Consider the following 17,716-nt stretch of genomic DNA (forward strand, 5'->3'; position numbering starts at 1 on the left):
CCTGACAAAGCAATCCAGGAATGCAGAGTTTATGCTATCTCACAGGTCAAGGCGAGAGTCCGTCACCGTGGTAAAGAGACAGTGGTGGAGGCAGGGGGTCACGCGCTTCCAAAGCCAAGAAGCTAGTTTTCTCCTTTGTACATAGTCTAGAATCCAAACCCAGGACCAGCACCACCCGGTTTTAGCTTTTGTCTTCTCACCTGCATCATCCTAACCTGCGTATTCTCTCTCGCTCCCACAGACTGAGGCTAAAGAAAACTCGTAATTCCTCACAGGTATGCTTGAAGGCTTTGCTGGGGGGCGAGGGGGATGGGAGTGTCAGTTATCCTAATCAGCACACTCTCTTGCTCATTTGAGCAGAGGCTAAGTCATCCCTCACCTGTCACAGGTAGGTTTGGAGGCTTTGCTCCCTGGGGATCCCAGATCAGCCACGTTGGTAATGAACACTAGCCATCTTACCCAGGCTGATCTTTAAGCCCTGCATAGCTGTTCGAGTGATGTCCAACATGAGTACGTCTTGAAGAACCAACCCAGAAAACTTCTGCTTACATTCACTTGGCCTGATCTTGGTCACAAGGACACATCTAATTTACATATGTAATTTATATAACTGATATAAAAAAGACTGGTTCCTTCTGCCAAACCTCTCAAAGAGTGTAAACAAAATGGTCTTTGCTATTCTGATTCCCGAGTTTCTCGTGGTAGCAGGTGTTCAGAAAGCCAGCCAGTCTCAAGGAGAACCTCGAGGGGACCGGTCAGGGTCCACGGAAGTCACTCTCTTTGTCTTTCTCCGAGCATGAGGAGTCTCAACCATGCTGTTCTCAGCGGACGGGCTTCTGCCTGTCCATCAGCCCACAGTCACTCAGCAAGTATTTACTGAGCCCTTCCCAAGGGCTAGGACACTCCCAGGCACCGGCAATGGGGAAGTGAGGCAAGTGCGCAAACATTACATGTCTGGGCCCCTTGAGTCTACCAGTCCTCCCAGTTCCAAAGACTTGTCCTGCTTCTGCTTCTCAGTTCTAGCTCCTCACCAGGAGAGAGCCAGGTGCTGCTGAGTTTCAGGTTGGGGGCCATTCCAGCTCCTGTTTCAGCTCCTGACCCACAACAGCCCCAGGCACCACTGAGCAAAGGTTGCTCTATCCCAGCAGACTGACATCTCTACTTCTGTGCTCCAGGGACCCCTCAGCGGTGCAGAGATGTTTGTAAGATTCTAGGTGGCTCTGGAGAGCTGGGTCATCCTGACACTACATGCTTCTCCAAGCCATAGAGACAAGCTCTTTATAGAGAGACAGCCTCCCCTAACTCGAGCTTTTCTTCTTTCCTTCCTTTTCCCTTTCTTTCTTCCTTTGGTTGTTCAAGACAGGGTTTCTCTGTGGAGCCCTGGCTATTCTGGAACTCTCTCTGTGTAGACCAGGCTGGTCTCAGACTCGCAGAGACCCATCTGCCTCAGCCTTCCCAGTGCCGGGGAGTTGTGTGCCTCTCCACTGCCGCCTGGTCCCCAGAGCTCTTTCTGAAGCAAAGAACTTTCTTAGAAACCTTTACCATGTCTGAGTGTTTGGCAAGATAGTCACACTGGATTTTTTTCTTTCTTTATTTTTCTTCAGGGCTGGGGTTAGAATCCCCACACATGCTAGGCAAGGGCTCTCCCTCTAAGCTACACCATCAATCCACAACTTTTTGTTGTTTTGTTTCTCAAAATAGTGTTGTTTTGTGTGTGTGTGTGTGTGTGTGTGTGTGTGTGTATGTAGTCCTGGCTATCTTGGAACTCACTCTGTAGATCAGGCCAGCCTCAAAGTCCACCTACCTCTGCCTTCCTAGTAGTAAAGGCCTGTACCACCTCCTGGCTTCAACCCACTTCTTAAAGCCCACAGTTCTCAACTACAGGCAGTGTTCCCCCCCCCCCCCAAGGGACAATTAGCAACATCTAGAGACGGTGTTGGCTGTCAAAACTGGGCGGGAGGGCTACTGCCACCTAGTGGGCAGATGTTGGCATCACTGCTAACCGCGGTTGAAGGCGATCTCCCGCAGTAGAGAGGATTGTCGAGAATGGCTTTTGACAGGAGGCCTCCTCCCCTGTGGCCTCCCACAGGGTGAGAACAGAAAGAGTTGGTCATGAGTGGTTAGAGAGGCAGAAAAGAATATTGGGAAAATGTCCTTCTCAAAAGCCGGGAGATTTTCAGAAGCCCACATGGTCGACAGTGTCAAGCGATGAAGAGGGCAAGTGAACTTATCACCTGAAATCCCCCGGTGTGGGGCTGGGGCTCAGCGGTAGAGGGCTCGGTCAAGGCTCTGCGTTCAACTGCCAGCACTGCAGAATGAAAAACTGTCATCGGTCGGATGTATCCAGAGGCTCCAGCGGCATAGTGTGCATGAACCAACCATACATGGGGGCGAGAGGGCTGTGGAAAGTGACAACAGAGAGGCTCTGATTCCAACACAGGCAGGTTGTGTGGGACCCTTGTCTGCGAAAAGGAGAAAGGCAGCTAAAGGGCGAGCGGAACAAAGATTGATTTCACTTACGTGTATTTGTGTGTGGCTATGGGGACGTGTGTGGGTACATGAACATGGAGCCCAGAGGGGGTATTCCATCACCCTGGAGTTACAGCCATTTCTTAGCTACCCGACGTGGTTACAGGAAACCCACTTTGGGCCTCTTACTCCCTGAGCCATCTCTCCAGCCCAGAGACCATCTTTTAAATTATGCAAAGAATTTAGGACAGCAAAAAATGGAGAAGGAAACTCTAGGACCCCAAGAAGAGCCCTATAAAGCACTGGGGAAATCCTGAGTTCATCCAAGATTCCGACCGAGCATAGATTCGGGCTCACTAGGTCTAGAGTAAGAGTACCCAAGAGCTACCGCGTTTCCCGGTAGAGATGGAGTCTTGAGGTGTTGCTCAGCCTGGTCTCGAACCCATGGGTTCCAACAATTGTCTTTCTTTAACTCACCTCCCAGCCTGTGCCTTTAGGAATGTGCCACCACATTCACCTCCATAGCCACAGTTCTGTCTCTTTCTATGTTATTTGATAAAGGTGTTTGCTGTGCAGCCTAGGCCTTCAACTCACAATTCCCCTGCCTCAGCCTCCTGAGTACTGAGACTGTAGGCCTACACCACAATGTCTGGCTCACAGTCTTGTTTTGTTTTCATTCAAAGCGTGTAGCCCAGGCTGGTCTCAAACTGTCTTTGAACTCGCTGCCTAGCCAAGGCCAGCCTTGAAATCAGTACTTTTCTTTCCAGTGCTGGGATGACTCACATGAGCCACTAGGGCCAGCTATGTGTGTGTGCGATGGATGTCTATATTATCATTGTCCTGCACTCCTTCCTCTTCTTCTTCCCTGGGAGTGGGGATTGAACCTGGGGTCTTAGACATGCTAGGCAAGCACTTGGCAATTCAGCTCTGAGCCAGCCCTGTATTTTTCCTTTATGTCTCAGAATCACAGACCCCAGTTTATTCTCATTATTTATGTCTGTCTGACAGGACAGAGCTAAAAGCATGAGTCAGCAAACAGTATCCCATAAGCCAAATCTGGCCTAGCACCTGCGGTTTTTGTTTTCTTTCTTTCTTTCTTTACTTGTTTTTGTGCCTACAAGTTAAGAATAGGTTTTATATTTTTAACTTATTATATTTTAAGTCATGTGGATAGCGACACAATAACCCTGATTGTGCCTGTTGGCCCACAAAACCTATTCACCTATTTTTCCTTATAAAAAGAAACTTTTCCACTTCCTGATTAGATTGGTATGATAGCTAAAAATACTCTGAATTTATTTTCCGCAGGCCTCTCACTCTTAACTGGCTGCTGATGGCGTCTCTCATTACCTGGACTGTAATAACCAGTTCGACAGTTTAGCATCCTACGCAGAGTTCAAGGGTCACCAGAGGCAAGGGTCACCTCCTCCTGAAGCTTGCCTCTGTGGACTTCTTCTTACTGTTTGTTCAAATCATTGCCATGTTTGTGGGAAGGGAGGGACTTGCCTGTAATTGCAGCACTTAGAAGGTGGAAACCGGAAGAGTGGCATGAGTTCAATGCCAGCCTGAGCACATAGTTCTAGGACCAGCTGGGCTACAGAGGAGACCCAGTCCCAATAAATAAATGAATAAACAAATACCAAATTGAGCTGAGGAGGTGGCTCAATGAGGAAAGCTTTTGTCAAAGCTCTCAGTGCGTAAAGGGGATGCATTGGAATTTCTAGAGCCCACAAACAGCCAAGCCCAGTCCCGTGCATTTGTAAGTCCAGGGTTTGTTCTCTTTGTTTTTTTTATGATGAGGTGGGCGGCTGAGACTGGAGAACCCCTGGACACATGTGGCCCAGCTAGCCTCAGAGGCAAGCAGCAACACCTAAGGGCCTCTGGCATCCAAAGATTGCCACATGATCACACATGAACACTCACGCATACACGCCTACAAACGCAGACATGGTTTAAAAACCAGACCAAATTGCCATTACGATACGGTGTATGCATCTTCTCATCGGGATTTTCTGTTTGCTCCGGTCTCTGCTTCAGGTACAAGGCATGGTGAACACCCATGCCTCAGTCCTGCTGTTTTGTAAGCTGAGTCGAGGCCCACTGTTCCTAAGAGAAGGAGGCTTCTGGAAGTGTTGCAGTGAGCTGTTGAGTCAGAGAGGGACCTCACCACAGATACTTCTGCTTTTGTGGCCTCCATGTCTGTCCTCAACTCTGTAGTTAGTCCAGGAACTATTGACTTGTAGCATCAAGAGAGACTGCAGGAGCTGGAGAGATGGCTCAGTAATTAAGAGCACTGGCTGCTCTTGCAGAGGACCCAGGTTCAATTCCCAGCAACCACATGGTGCCTCACAATCACCCTACTTCCAGTGCCAGTGGCTCTGATGCCCTCCTCTGACTTTTGAGGGCACCTGGCATGTACGAGGTGCACACACAACTACATGCAGGCAAAACCAAAACGTGCACACACACACACACACACACACACACACACACACGATAAACAAATCTAAAAGATGTTTTAATTTAAGAGAAATTCCAGATAAGATGACCCTGCATCCCCCCAAAATAATAGCTTCTTTCTGGGAGAGCTTGCTTCTCTGATTGGTGCTTATTGGCGGGAGATCTGCCAGGGTCTCCTGCAATCAGTTCTCAGGCGACACACTCCGGTGTTAGAGACAGGTATAGAGTCACGTGGTGCTCTGTGAGATGAACATGGTGGAGTGTGTTTGTACAAACCTAGAAGGTACCTGTCAGTCACTGGGTGATTGGGCCTCTCAATGCAATCCACAGATGAGGTGCAACCCAAGAGAGGAGAGGCCGCTGTCGGTTTCACGTGGCATACTAGTCTACGATAAACATTTTTCTACATGTGGGAGTACACGCTAAAATGATGATGATGATGATGATGATGATGATGATGATGATGAAAATAGCCAAAGTAAACACTTGCCTGTTCTGTGTCGGGCTCTGGTTTAATCTCCAGCTGGGAAAAGATTTTAAAGTGTACCAGCTACGTAGGCTAGCAAGAGTCACTTGTTGTCATTATTAGGTATGGTGTACGGCGCCTGCTCTGCGAGTTTTGCTTGTCAATGACTGGCAGTCCAGCAGGCTCATTCACATCAGCACCGCTCACATGTATGAGCAATGCATACTATAAATGAATGGCTTGACACGAGGACAGGTGTATTTCTTACGCAATGGGAACTTTTCAGCTCAGCCACAATCTTACAGAGCCACCATTGGGCGGCGGTCTGTCACTGTCTAACATGACTGGACATCGGTCTTGCTCTAGCCTTTCGTACCGGGTGACAATTATCAAGCAAAAGTTCAGAATGGGGTACATCTATGTCCCCCTCACTTCATCTCTGGTGCTTATTTTTGTTGATATTAATTTTCCCTTGATCATTTCAATCTATTGCATAGAAAAAGGGTCTTTTTCCTTATTGCTACTCAATTCTCAGAGGATAACAAACCTTGTTGAGAATTATAGAAAGGGGCTGGGGAGATAGATCAGTGGTTAAGAACGCTTGTTGCTCTTTCAAAGGACCTAGATTTGGTTCTCAGCACCTACAAGACCTGTCCAAATAACTCTGCAAGGGGAAGGGAGCATATTTCCTCCTAGATTACCATCTGGACCGAAAATAGACACAGTGCAAGCAAGTGTCAGTGGTAGAATCATCAGACCACTGGGGACTGAGCCTCGGAAAGGACGGAGAAATCCAGAGAATGAGCAGGGATGATTGGCTCCATGAAGGACAGGTAAGAACGAGAGGAGAGAACAGGATATGGTAGCACATCACCCAGGAACCCCCAATGCTGTTTTTCTTCCTGGCGTCTATGAAGAATTAAGAACTGATATGGCCCGGGGCTGGGACGTAGCTCAGTGGGATGAGGGTTGCTTAAGTTGTGCAAAGCCCTTGGCTCAATCCCTAGCACTGAAACCAAATGAGCAAGCAAAACCCAAATAAACCCAGACCGGAGGAGTGATTCTCAGCTACTTGGAATGCTGAGTTCATTGCCAACCTGGAGTACACAGTCAGTTTGAGGCTAGCCTGTGCAACTTAGCAAGATTCTGCTTCAAAGTTTAAAAAGGGTCAGGTTGTTGGCCGAAAATATAGATTAGTGGTAGAGTATTTGCCTAGCAATAGTGAGGTGTGTATATAATATGTACACATATATATATAATATGTAAACATATATGTGTACATATATATCCTGTCAGGGTTTCTCTGTGTAGCCCTGGCTGTCCTGGACTTGTTTTATAGGTCAGGCTCAAACTCACAGAGATCCACCAGCCTCTGCCTCCAGAGTGCTGCAATTAAAGACGTGTGCCACCATGCCCAGCAATACATATATTTTTAATTGAGCGGTAAGAAATCTCTTGGTGAAATGGTTGCCAGCTGTGTCAAGCCCTGGGCTTGATTCTCAGATAAACCCAGGCATGGGGATGCCTACCTGTATGCTACCACTCGGGAGGTAGAGTCAGGACAATCAGAAGTTCAAGGTCATCCTCAGGTTCACAGGAACTTGAAGCCAGACTGGGCTACATAGGCCCTTTTTCAAAAAAACAAACAAAACCCCCCAAACAACTTTATCTACTGTGATTTGTTCCAGTTGACCTTGTGGTACAGAGAACTTGATGGTACTGACATTATTTAAAATTTGTTATTTATTAGTATTACTGAGAGAGAGAAGACAACTTGACAAGACGCACAACTCAGTTGTATTTGTTTGTTTTTGAGGACAGGGTTTTCTATGTAGCACTGGCTGTCCTGGACTCCCTCTGAAGACCAGGCTGGCCTCAAACTCACAGAGATTTGCCTGGCTCTACCTTCCCGAGTGCTGGGATTCAAGGCATGGGCCACCACCGCCCAGCTATAATAATTTAAAAACAAACAAAAAACAAACAGATTCATCACAGGCTTCCCTTTGGAATCTCCTCCTTACTTTGCTTGTCTTTCTAAAACTTCCTTTAAAAGGTTGTTAGTCAAGTTAGCCGGAAGCAGGACAAGCTTTAGATAAGACCTTTCTTCTGGGGCTCTGGGAAACCTTGGAAAACCAGAAGACTAATTCCCACAGAGCCAAGTGGGGTCCTCAGTGGACTCCTCGGTGGGAGCTCACGCTCCCACAAAAACAGTGAAAATACCAACGAAGCCTCTAAGACCTGCTTCAGAACTTCGGAAATCATCAAAGCCCGAGAACAAACTGAAAACTGTGTGAGGTAATCACTGACCAGTTGGAAACACGGGGAAGTCTGTGCAGTGTTAGCGTGTGGGTGGGGTGCTGTTCCCGCACCTCACCCTCAGCAGAAGAGGAGCAGCCAGAAAGCCAGAAGGGCTGGGCCAGTGCAGGGCGCAGACCGCTCCCGAGCTCAGCTAAAAGAAACACTGTGAGCACAGGCAATATTTTGTTCAAACTTGCAAGTCCCTGGAAATTGTCTATTCCTCAGGGAGCTGTGACTATCTGATCTGACCAGAACTCAGCTGAACTGAAGAAATATTGCTCTAACCTCAAACGCATCTAGTGGGAGGAGGGGCGTCGTCATCTGCCTTTAATGCCGTCACTTAAAAGGCAGAAGCTGGGGGCAGATTTCTAAGTTCGAGACCAGCCTGGTCCACACGGTGAGTTCCAGGCCAGTTAGGGCTATCTAGTGAGACCCTATCTAAAAAAATAAAAATAAAAATCTAAGTGTTGCTTGAATCTGCTTAACACTGGGCTGAGCCAGTCCTTCAGACTTATGTATGACAGTCATACATACTGCAGAACCTGACAACCAGGGCCTTTCAGAAGCTTTGGCATGGAAGCTGGAACAATTGCTCAAGAACACTGGCTGCTCTTCCAGAGGACCAGGGTTTGAGTCCTAGCTTACACAAAGCAGCTCGCAACCGTCCATAACTCCAGTCCTAAGGAGATATGCCGCCCTCTTCTGGCTCCCACTGGCACTGCATACCTGTGATACATAGACTTTTGTTCAAAACACATTGTATACACACAAAGTAATTGAGAATTAAAAGAAAAAGTAAAAGTGTCGGCCTATTTCAGAGAACGTAAATGGTTTTGTGAGCGTGGAAAGCTATGCACATGCCCAGGAAAGATCAGGTCACAGAGATCTCAACCACTCCCTCCCTGCTAAATTGAGCTGAGAATGTCTTGTAAACTGTCTGGGGTCTGAAGGCAAGCTCTCTCACAAAAAGATAGATGATGTAAGCACATGACATTAAGGAATCCCTCTAAGGGGTTATTGGCTGCTCAGTAGATTATATTGATCAGGATGACCCCTGTGAATCCATGCTTTAAAAATATAATAATAACTAATGAGAACTCAGTCTCACCAGAATTAGTTCAAGGAAATCATCAAACAAACAAACAAAAAAAAAAAAAATACAAAGAAACAAGAACATCTTGGAAAGTATGTCACACACAAGGAGCCAAGAGCAGGATGGAAAATGTCAAGAGGGCTCCAGATTTGAGTCCTACAAAGTATACATCAACTGATCCAAAGACATGTAGAGACCACAAAGACACCATTGTGGAAGAGCTAAAGGAGCAGGTAACAGAATCCCATGAGAGACCCAAGGAGGGTAGAAATCAGCTCCCGGGGCTGGAGAGATGTTGAGTGGTAAAGAGCACTTGCGGCTCCGGCAGAGGACCCGGGTCCATTCCCAGTGGCTCACAACCATCTGTAGCTCAGGTCTAAGGGATCTGATGCTCTCTTCTGTTCTCTGTGGGTTCCTGCATGAAAGTAATGAGCATGTACGCACTCACACACACACACAAACACGTATACACAGCATATAAAGTAGATTTTTTTTATTAATAAAGAAGAAAAGAAATCAGCTCACAACAGAACTTCCAGAGCTCATATAAATTACTGCAATGAAAAACTCACTAAAGGTGGTCAACAGGTTTGAACTGACAGAAGAAACGGCCAGCTTACCTTCCATTGAGAAAAATCTGTCCTGCAGCCAAGAGGAAAGGTGGAGGTGGAGGGGACGGTACGAGGGGGGGGGATATGGGGGGGGTAATGGTAAGTGCTTAAATTCCAAGAAGTTGTCTTCAGAAGTCTCTCTATGCAGCCCAGGCTGGCCTGAACCCACAGACCTCCTGGCCAATCCACTGAGTGCCGGGATTACAGGGATGAGCCACAGTTCCTGGTTTCACTCTTTTAAATATGTTTTGAGGGCTGGAGAGATGGCTCAGCCATTAAGAGCACTGGCTGCTCTTCCAGAGGACCCGGGTTCAATTCCCAGCACCTACATGGCGGCTCACAACCATCTATAGTGATATCTGGTGCCCTCTTCTGGCGTGCAGGTGTATATGCAGATAGAGCACACATGAATGAATGAATGAATGAATGAATGAATGAATGAATGAAATATGTTTGAACACAATACCCCTGTATGGGGATTTGAAACTCTGACCGTGCACAAAGGCACACAATGAAAAGTTTCCCTGAGTCCTCAGACCTCAACTATTCAGTTCCTCTCCCCAGAGGCCACAGTAATGAATTGTTTTGTGTGTCCTTTCCAGGACATTTGAACTTACAAATAAAACCACTTCAATATGGGGCCAGAAAGATGCCTCAACAGGAAAGACACTTTGTTGTGCAAGGCTGATAATCTGAGTTTGGTTCCTGGAACACACTTCATAAGGGTGGACGGAGAGAGCGGCTCCATGGAGTTTGGGGCCTTTCATGTGTTCACGGTAGCACGCCTTCAGACTCCCCGACCCCACCTGTCTGTCTATTGTTAAACCTGTCTATTGATAAACCTGAGAGTCACGAGAAAGACACAATTGTTCAACTAAAGCAGGCTGTATTTGGGGGTACACCCAGGTCTGGACCTCGACTGCCTCACCCTAAGTCAGTCGGGATTTCAGATAGCAGCCCCAACAGCCTCTAGAAGTCCTTTTTACAGGAGAGATAAAGTGTTCATGGGGCAAAGGAGTTGGTGTTACACATTGTTAGAAAGATACAATGAAAGGTAAGGAAGGAACAAAGGCAAAGATTACATTGTGTGAACCAGTTGCAAGCAATTTATAGCAGACCTAAGAAATGGCAACTTTTCCTTAATTACAAATAGAAACCTTATTTTGCAAGGATTTAACATAAGGCAAAAAAGGACTCACTCTTTAACAGGACAAACAGGAACTACTGGATTACAAATAGAAACCTTAACTTGCATGGACTTAATGAGGGCAAACAGAAATTTATTTTCAACTGTCTTAACTGCAAACAGAACCCTTAACATGCAAGGTATATTTTCCCTGTTTTGGTCTCCCATTAACTTGCACAGTGTATTGTTCCTGTTTTGTTCTCTCTGTGTGTCTCTCTGTTTCTCTCTCTCTGTCTCTCTCTCTCACACACACACAAATAAATCAGCATTTAGATATGGCTTTTTGAGGAAGCTGTGTTGCAGAGGCTGTGGAGCTATGGTCCATTGTCCATTTAATCCTGCTCCCAGAACCACTGTTGGCTTGTGCTATGGAATGGTTGGTCACAAGGCCTCATCTCAGCCACGGCCTTTTCTTTCAAAGACATTCCTGGGTCCAGAAACTGGGTCTAAAGCTTATTAGAATTAGCCTAAACTGTGTTTGATATCGAATGACTTTAATTCTAGCACTCAGGAGACAGAGGCAGGCAGATCTCTGAGTTGGAGGCCAACCTGGTCTACAGACTGAGTTCCAGGACAGCCAAGGGTACACAGAGAAACCCTGTCTCGAAAAACCAGAAAAGAAGAGAAAGAAAGATAGAAAGAAAGAGAGAGAGAAAATTACCCTAAACAAAGCATGGTTACCTGAGGGAAAAAAAATCTCAGACTGAATGAGCCGGCTCAGCTCAAACCTTGCTGGGACAGGACAAAAAACCAGCCCCCCAAAACCTAAGCAGCAAAAAAAAAAAAAAAAAATCGAAACCAGAGCTGGCAAGTCCTCAAGCCCTGAGTCCACAAACCTGTTCTCCCACAAGGCCTCTGTCCTCCACTGTCAGCAATGCATGGAATGCACCTGTGGCCTTATCCACCAGGTGAAGGACAGGGGTAATCTGTCCACTGATTGCCTGGGAAAATCTCTAACCACAAAGAAGAAGTGTCTTAAAAATACCTTAAGCATGATTCGCGCAGTGACCTCTCTGACAACGAGATGCTCTCCCCTGGAAGGGGCAGTGCGTGTGTCCCCTTTTCCATGACCCTCCTGACCTCCTGACTTGGTTTTCCTTCACCCCTCTCCCCAGTGTGTGTGTGTGTGTGTGTGTGTGTGACACTCAATCTCCAGCCTGGGGTCCTCCTGCTTTAAAGGCATTGCTGCCATGCCTATCTTGGGAAGGACAAAGTTCTTTTAGAGGCTTATTTCATTTTTCATGGTGTGTGTTTGTGCACATAAGCGCTGGCGCCCTGGGAGGTAGGTCCCCTGGAGCTAGAGTTTACAGGTGGCCCTGAGATAACCAACAAGCGTGCTGGAAATGGAACTCAGGTTCCCTGGAAGAGCAGTGTGCATTCTTAAGTAATGAGCCCCCAAGGGCACAAATCTTAACCCTTCCCTAAATGATTGTTGTTCCATTCATACCCCTCCCACATATACACACATCATGGCAGTCACACAAAAAGACGAAACCACTCTGTTCCAGGCCTTCTGCTAGCTCATCTGAAAAATAGACACACCTGTGGGATTACCTGGCCTTCAGGTCCCTCAGATTACCTGCTGTCATCCCATCACCTAGAGTGCCCGGGTGGATATGATATTTGGCTGTGATATTTGACTCTACTAGCTCTTCAAACAAAAAGAAAAACCATGAGGAAAAGGAACAGTTGTCTCCTGAAGTGGAATTCACAACTGAGAAGTCCAGCCAGATAGGGTGGCATGCGCCATTAGTTCCAGCCCGGGGAAGCAGAGGCCAGCCTTGTCTACAAACTGAATCCCAGGACAGAAAAACAAACAAAAGCCAGGTGGCAGACAGAAGGATCTCTGTGAGCTCAAGGCCAGCCTGGTCTACAGAGTGAGTTCCAGGGCAGCCAAGGCTACACAGAGAAACCCTGTCTCAAAAACCAAAACACAACCTACAGAGTTGTAGACCCCAGTGCCGACTCCTACATCTATGATACACAGCTGAGACGTCAAGGGTGGAATATTTTTAGTGGAGAGAATGCTAAGAATGGCCCTGGCCTGTACAGCAAAGACGGCTGATACGGTGAAAAGATTCCTTTGTAGGCTGGGCCCGCCTGGCCTCCGGGGTAGAGCTGCCTGGATCAGGCCTCCACTGCCTTACCCACAGAGCAGATGACAGCCCAAGTGGCTTGCATGACACCAGGCAATTCCTTCTTCCTTCTGGGTGTTCCAGGAATAGCCCTGCCTCTGTCACCTGAAAGCCCGAAGAACTACCCAGGCATCCATGCATGCAAATTATGTTACTTTAAAGAAGTTTTAAACTGTGTGTGAAGGTGTGGGAGGGGTACCAGGGGAGGCCAGGAGAGAGCGTTGGATCCCTCTGGAAAGGAGTTGTAAGTTGCTCAACATGGGTCCTCTGAAAGAGCAGTCCCTGGGGATTCAGCACCTTCCATGCTCCTCAGGCACCCACACTCACAGGCGTATGTTCCCACACACGCACATGCACACACACACACACACACACACAGTTTGGGGATGGTTTGAGTTTTGAGACAGCATTTATACACCATTCACCCCAAGACTCTGGAGAAAAGGTCATACGGGCAGATCCCTAAGTTCCAAACCAGCCTGGTCTACATAGTGAGACCTTGTTTCAAAAAATAAAAAAATAATAATAATAAATAAATAAAATGATACTCTCCACTCTCTCGGGCTGGATTAAAGCCTATATTGATTTCAAGGATGGGTTCAAGACAAAGATTATCAACCCTTTTCAAAGCCTCCAAAAATGTGTCAGTCAGCAAATGTGTATTGAGCACCTAGTTATACTTGGAGCTTAGGTCCTGGCTGAAGAAGCCGATCCATCATCAACAAATAAGTGAACTGGGAGCTAGAGAGACGGCTCAGTGGTTAAGAGAACTGGCTGCTCTTCTAGAGTACCTGGGTTCAAGTTCCAGCACCCACATGATGGATAAATTCCTACCTGCTGTGAGGAAAGTATGTGTGTGCTGTTCTGTTGTTATTTTTTTCTTTTGTTTTGTTTTTTCACAGTCAAGGTCTTCCTCTTGAGGAAATGAAAGTTTTATTGAAATCTGAACGACAAGAATCTCTCTACTGGCCAGTGAGATGGCTAGGCCCGTGAAGGCGCTAGCCAACAAGCCTGGCGGGATGAGAGAAATGACTCCAGTACAGGTGGCCTCTGCCCTCTGCCCGTGCGCCCTGCAGAGCCCACGTGTGCCATCGCGCACACAATAAGCAGACAAAGAAGTGTGACTTAAAAGAGAGCTACAGCGGCTGTCACCACGGCCAGCCACCGCAGCACCCTGGGGAAGTAGGATCGGCCGGTTTGTCAGGGAAGCAGCGAGGTCTGAGTGTCCACAACACACTGGACACGAAGAAGAGACCGGGAATAGCACCCTACCTACTGGAACAAAGGGGAATGAGGAAATAAATCTGTTCTTGAATTACCAAGATACCCGCAGTCAGCGCCTGCTTGCTCCCTTGCCTCTCTGAAAGAGAAAGAGGTTTACCGGGACGGTGACCGCAGCATGAGCTGAGAGAGGTGAGCTAGGGGATGGGGAAAGGTCCTGTAAGCTTCCTGAGCCCGTTGCTGTGAGCAGCAGAGGCCTCCTGAGAAACCACAGAAACAGGGGCATCCACGACGGTCCCTCCGAAGGACTGGAGGCTGGATTCTCCCTCGCTCCCACCTCCTTGATGAGGTCGGCACCGAACCACGTCTGCCGGTGCTCTCCACCGCTGCCGAGGCCCCTGGGCAGAAGGTTGCCTCTGCGCATGCTTAGAACTGTCTACCCCGCCTGAGTCGGAAAGCAAAGATGGCAGAGCGAGTATAATCCAGGAAGTGAGTCAGCGTGAGCGCCTCTTATCATTTGTTCATTTGTTTGTTTTCGTAAGGGGACAGTTCAGGGGCAACTTCTCCATCAGCTGGCAGGGTCAAACTGAGGTCACGGTCCCAGGCCCAGGAACCAACTCCTTTGTCCCCTTATCACTCTGAGCTCCCGACCGCCCGTCTAGGGGAATGAGTTAAGGACCTTGAAGCCAGGTGCCCTGGATACGGCCCGGACTCCAACGGATATTCCCTTGCTTAACCCTTAATGTCAAAATACCACTGAATAGCCCTGTTTATCACCCCCGCACCCCTCACTCTACAGTTTCACTCTTTAAATATGCTGTGCAATTTCCCTTCAGGGACACAGTCAGCCTCTGCTGCTGTCCCTGACTGGCCTGTTCTTGCTGCCTAACTCCTACAAAGATCTTGCTTTGTTGGACTCTTGCGGCTGCTTGGGTCATTTTGGTTTTTCAGACCCCCACATTTTCTTTAAAACAGGGCCTTCCTGCGTAGTCCGGGCTGCTCTTGAGTTTATGGCAATCCTCCTGCCTCAGCCTCCTCAGGTTGGAATTATGGGCATGAGCTGTCACACCTGACTTTAATGGAATTGATTTGTGAAACATTTTTTCCCTGTAGTCCAGGCTGGCCTCAAACCCCTCGGGTAGATGAGGATGGCCTTGAACTCCAAATCTTCCTGTTTCTACCTCCCAAGCTCTGGCTGGCATGGAATCGCACTCAATTCATCTCTTAGGACTTTTAAAATTTCCTCAACACAGTTAAAACATTTTTGCTGGGTCTGGTGTTGCAAACCTATCACCTCAGTTATTTAGGACGCTGGGACAGGGGGATTACAGGCTCAAGGCCTGCCTGGGCAACTTGGTAAGACCCTCTCTCAAAATAGACAAAATGCACACAGGGCGAGGGAGCACAGGGGAAGTGGAAACAGGAGCATTAGTTCAGTGTCATCATTGATGAGGTAATAAGTTGCAGGTGAGCCTCGGCTACAAAACACCGTCACAAACAAAAATCAAAACAAAACAAAACAAAAAAATGAATTTTAAATAAATAAATAGAAGTATGAAATATAGAAAGGGCTCGGTGGTTGGGGTGCTCGCCTAACATGTTTGGGACCCTATATTCAATCTCCAACACTGCAAACCCCACCGCCATGCTGGCTGGCCTCAAGTCAACTCGACACAAGCTAGAGTCGTCAGAAAAGACGGAACCTCAGTGGAGAAAACGCCTCCATTAGATTGGGCTGCAGGCGAGCCTGTAGGGCATTTTCCTAATTACTGACTGGTGGGGCTGGGGAGCCCATTGTGGGCAGCCGTCCCTGGGCTGGTGGTCCCGGATCCTATAAGAAGAAGGCAAGCTGAGCAAGCCGTGAGGAGCAAGTCAGAAAGCAGCACCCCTCCATGGCCTCTGAATCAGCTCCTGCCTCCAGGTTCCTGCCCTGTTTGAGTTTCTGTCCTGACTTCCTTCAGTGGCAGGATATACTGTGGAAGGGAAAGCTGAATAAACCCCAGCTTGCTTTGGTCATGGTGTTTTCATCACAGCAATGGTGGCCCTGACTAAAGCACCCCCTCACAGAGGGCAGGTGTACAACCCGGTGGCACAGTACTTGTCTGAGAAGCACGGGGCGCCGGATTTGATCCCCAGCAAACACAATGGAAACAACCTCCTCACTGGAAGCCATTATCTAGGAAATAACCTTTCCCTTTTCTCCTTCTCCTTCATCTTCCAGTTGGGATTTGAACCTAGGACCTCACCAATAGTAAGCACGTGCTCTCCACCACTGCCCTGCCGCATAAATTCCGATAGCTGTCTTTTTCTGTTCCTTCCACAATCTGCAATTCAGGTGTGCAACTCGTGGCTAGAAAGGAAGGGAGGTGCAGCATTTCGCCACACCACGGAGAGAGCAAGGGAAGACGTGGCAAAGGCTGGCATGCCTTCCGCCACTCAGCAGAGGTGCAATCACAGTTAACACAGAATTTCCGGTATCTGATCACTCTTTTCTGTCTGAACTCAGAAACGGGGTCCCCAGTTGATCCCTCACGTTTCTCAAGATGTCTTCTGTGGGGATGGAAGGAAAGGTCAGGAGTAGGAGCGCAAGATGATCGTCCACACCTAGGTCCCCTTCCCAGAACCGACCCTGTGGCAGCTCCCAACTCCCGCAACTCTAGTGCCAGGGGATCTGATGCCCTCTTCGGGCGGGTCACTGCTCGTAGGTGGCACGCATACACTCAGGTACAAAAACATGCGTATAAACCAAAATAAAAATAAACCTTTAAAAACAGTTTTCATCTGAAAGCGCTCATCTCTGTCTTAGCTTTTTGTTGTTGTTGTTTTATTGAGACAAGGTTTCCTCTGTGTGGCCTTGGCTGTCCTGGACCCGCTTTGTAGACCAGGCTGGCCTGGAACTCACAGAGATCAGCCTGCCTCTGCCTCCCTGAGTGCTGGGATCACATGTGTGTGCCACCCGGGCCCGGAAAGATTGCAGGTATTTTGTAAATATTTACTTGTTTCTGTGTATCCCCCGCTTGCCTCGTACCTACAAAGACCAGAAGGGGGCGCCAGCTCTCCTGAGATCGTAGTTCAGCAAGAGCATCGAGCGCTCATAACTGCTGATCCATCTCCAGGTCCTGCTGTTTAACTGCTACTTTTTTTTTTTTTTCTTTGTGGAGAAAGTAAAACTCATTGGGGAGAATGAGGAGGGAGGCAGAAGCATATTTAAGACACCTTCTGGGGTGTGGGGCCCTCGGCTTAGCAAGTGTTTAACCCCACAGCCATCAGAAAGGAAGCCTCCCTCCTCTGAGCCGTGCACACAGCCGGGGAGCCTGATACTGGGCCTGTGCGGGGTCTGTGCCCCTGCTCCTTGTTCTACATGTCGGTGCGCATGGCTCAGATGTCACGGCCGAAGCGAACCATGGCTACTGTGCCCCGGGCCTCCCCAAAGGCATCCCGCATACCTGTTTGGAGCCTCGACTAGGAAAGGCACCGAGTCAGAGGCTACCACTGGAAAGGTTGTCTCTGAGGTCCCTAAGGGCAATTGCTCCAAGCCACAGGCTGTACCTGTGGCCCAGGTGACTGCTAGGAGGAAAGGAACCCTGTCAGCAGGTCTTACCCTTGGGGTTGATAATAAAGGTCATGATTTACGTACACACGTACATTCAAGTATGTGGACACGTCTGTCAGGCTGGTGTGTAACCTATGGGATGTGGGTTTAGAAATGTCCCCATTGGGGATAAATTATTCTGTGCTGGCAGAGAGCGGCCATTGACTTCCCTTGCTGCTTAGCAC

Source organism: Meriones unguiculatus, chromosome 7 (assembly GCF_030254825.1).
Source record: "Meriones unguiculatus strain TT.TT164.6M chromosome 7, Bangor_MerUng_6.1, whole genome shotgun sequence".
NCBI lineage: Eukaryota > Metazoa > Chordata > Mammalia > Rodentia > Muridae > Meriones > Meriones unguiculatus.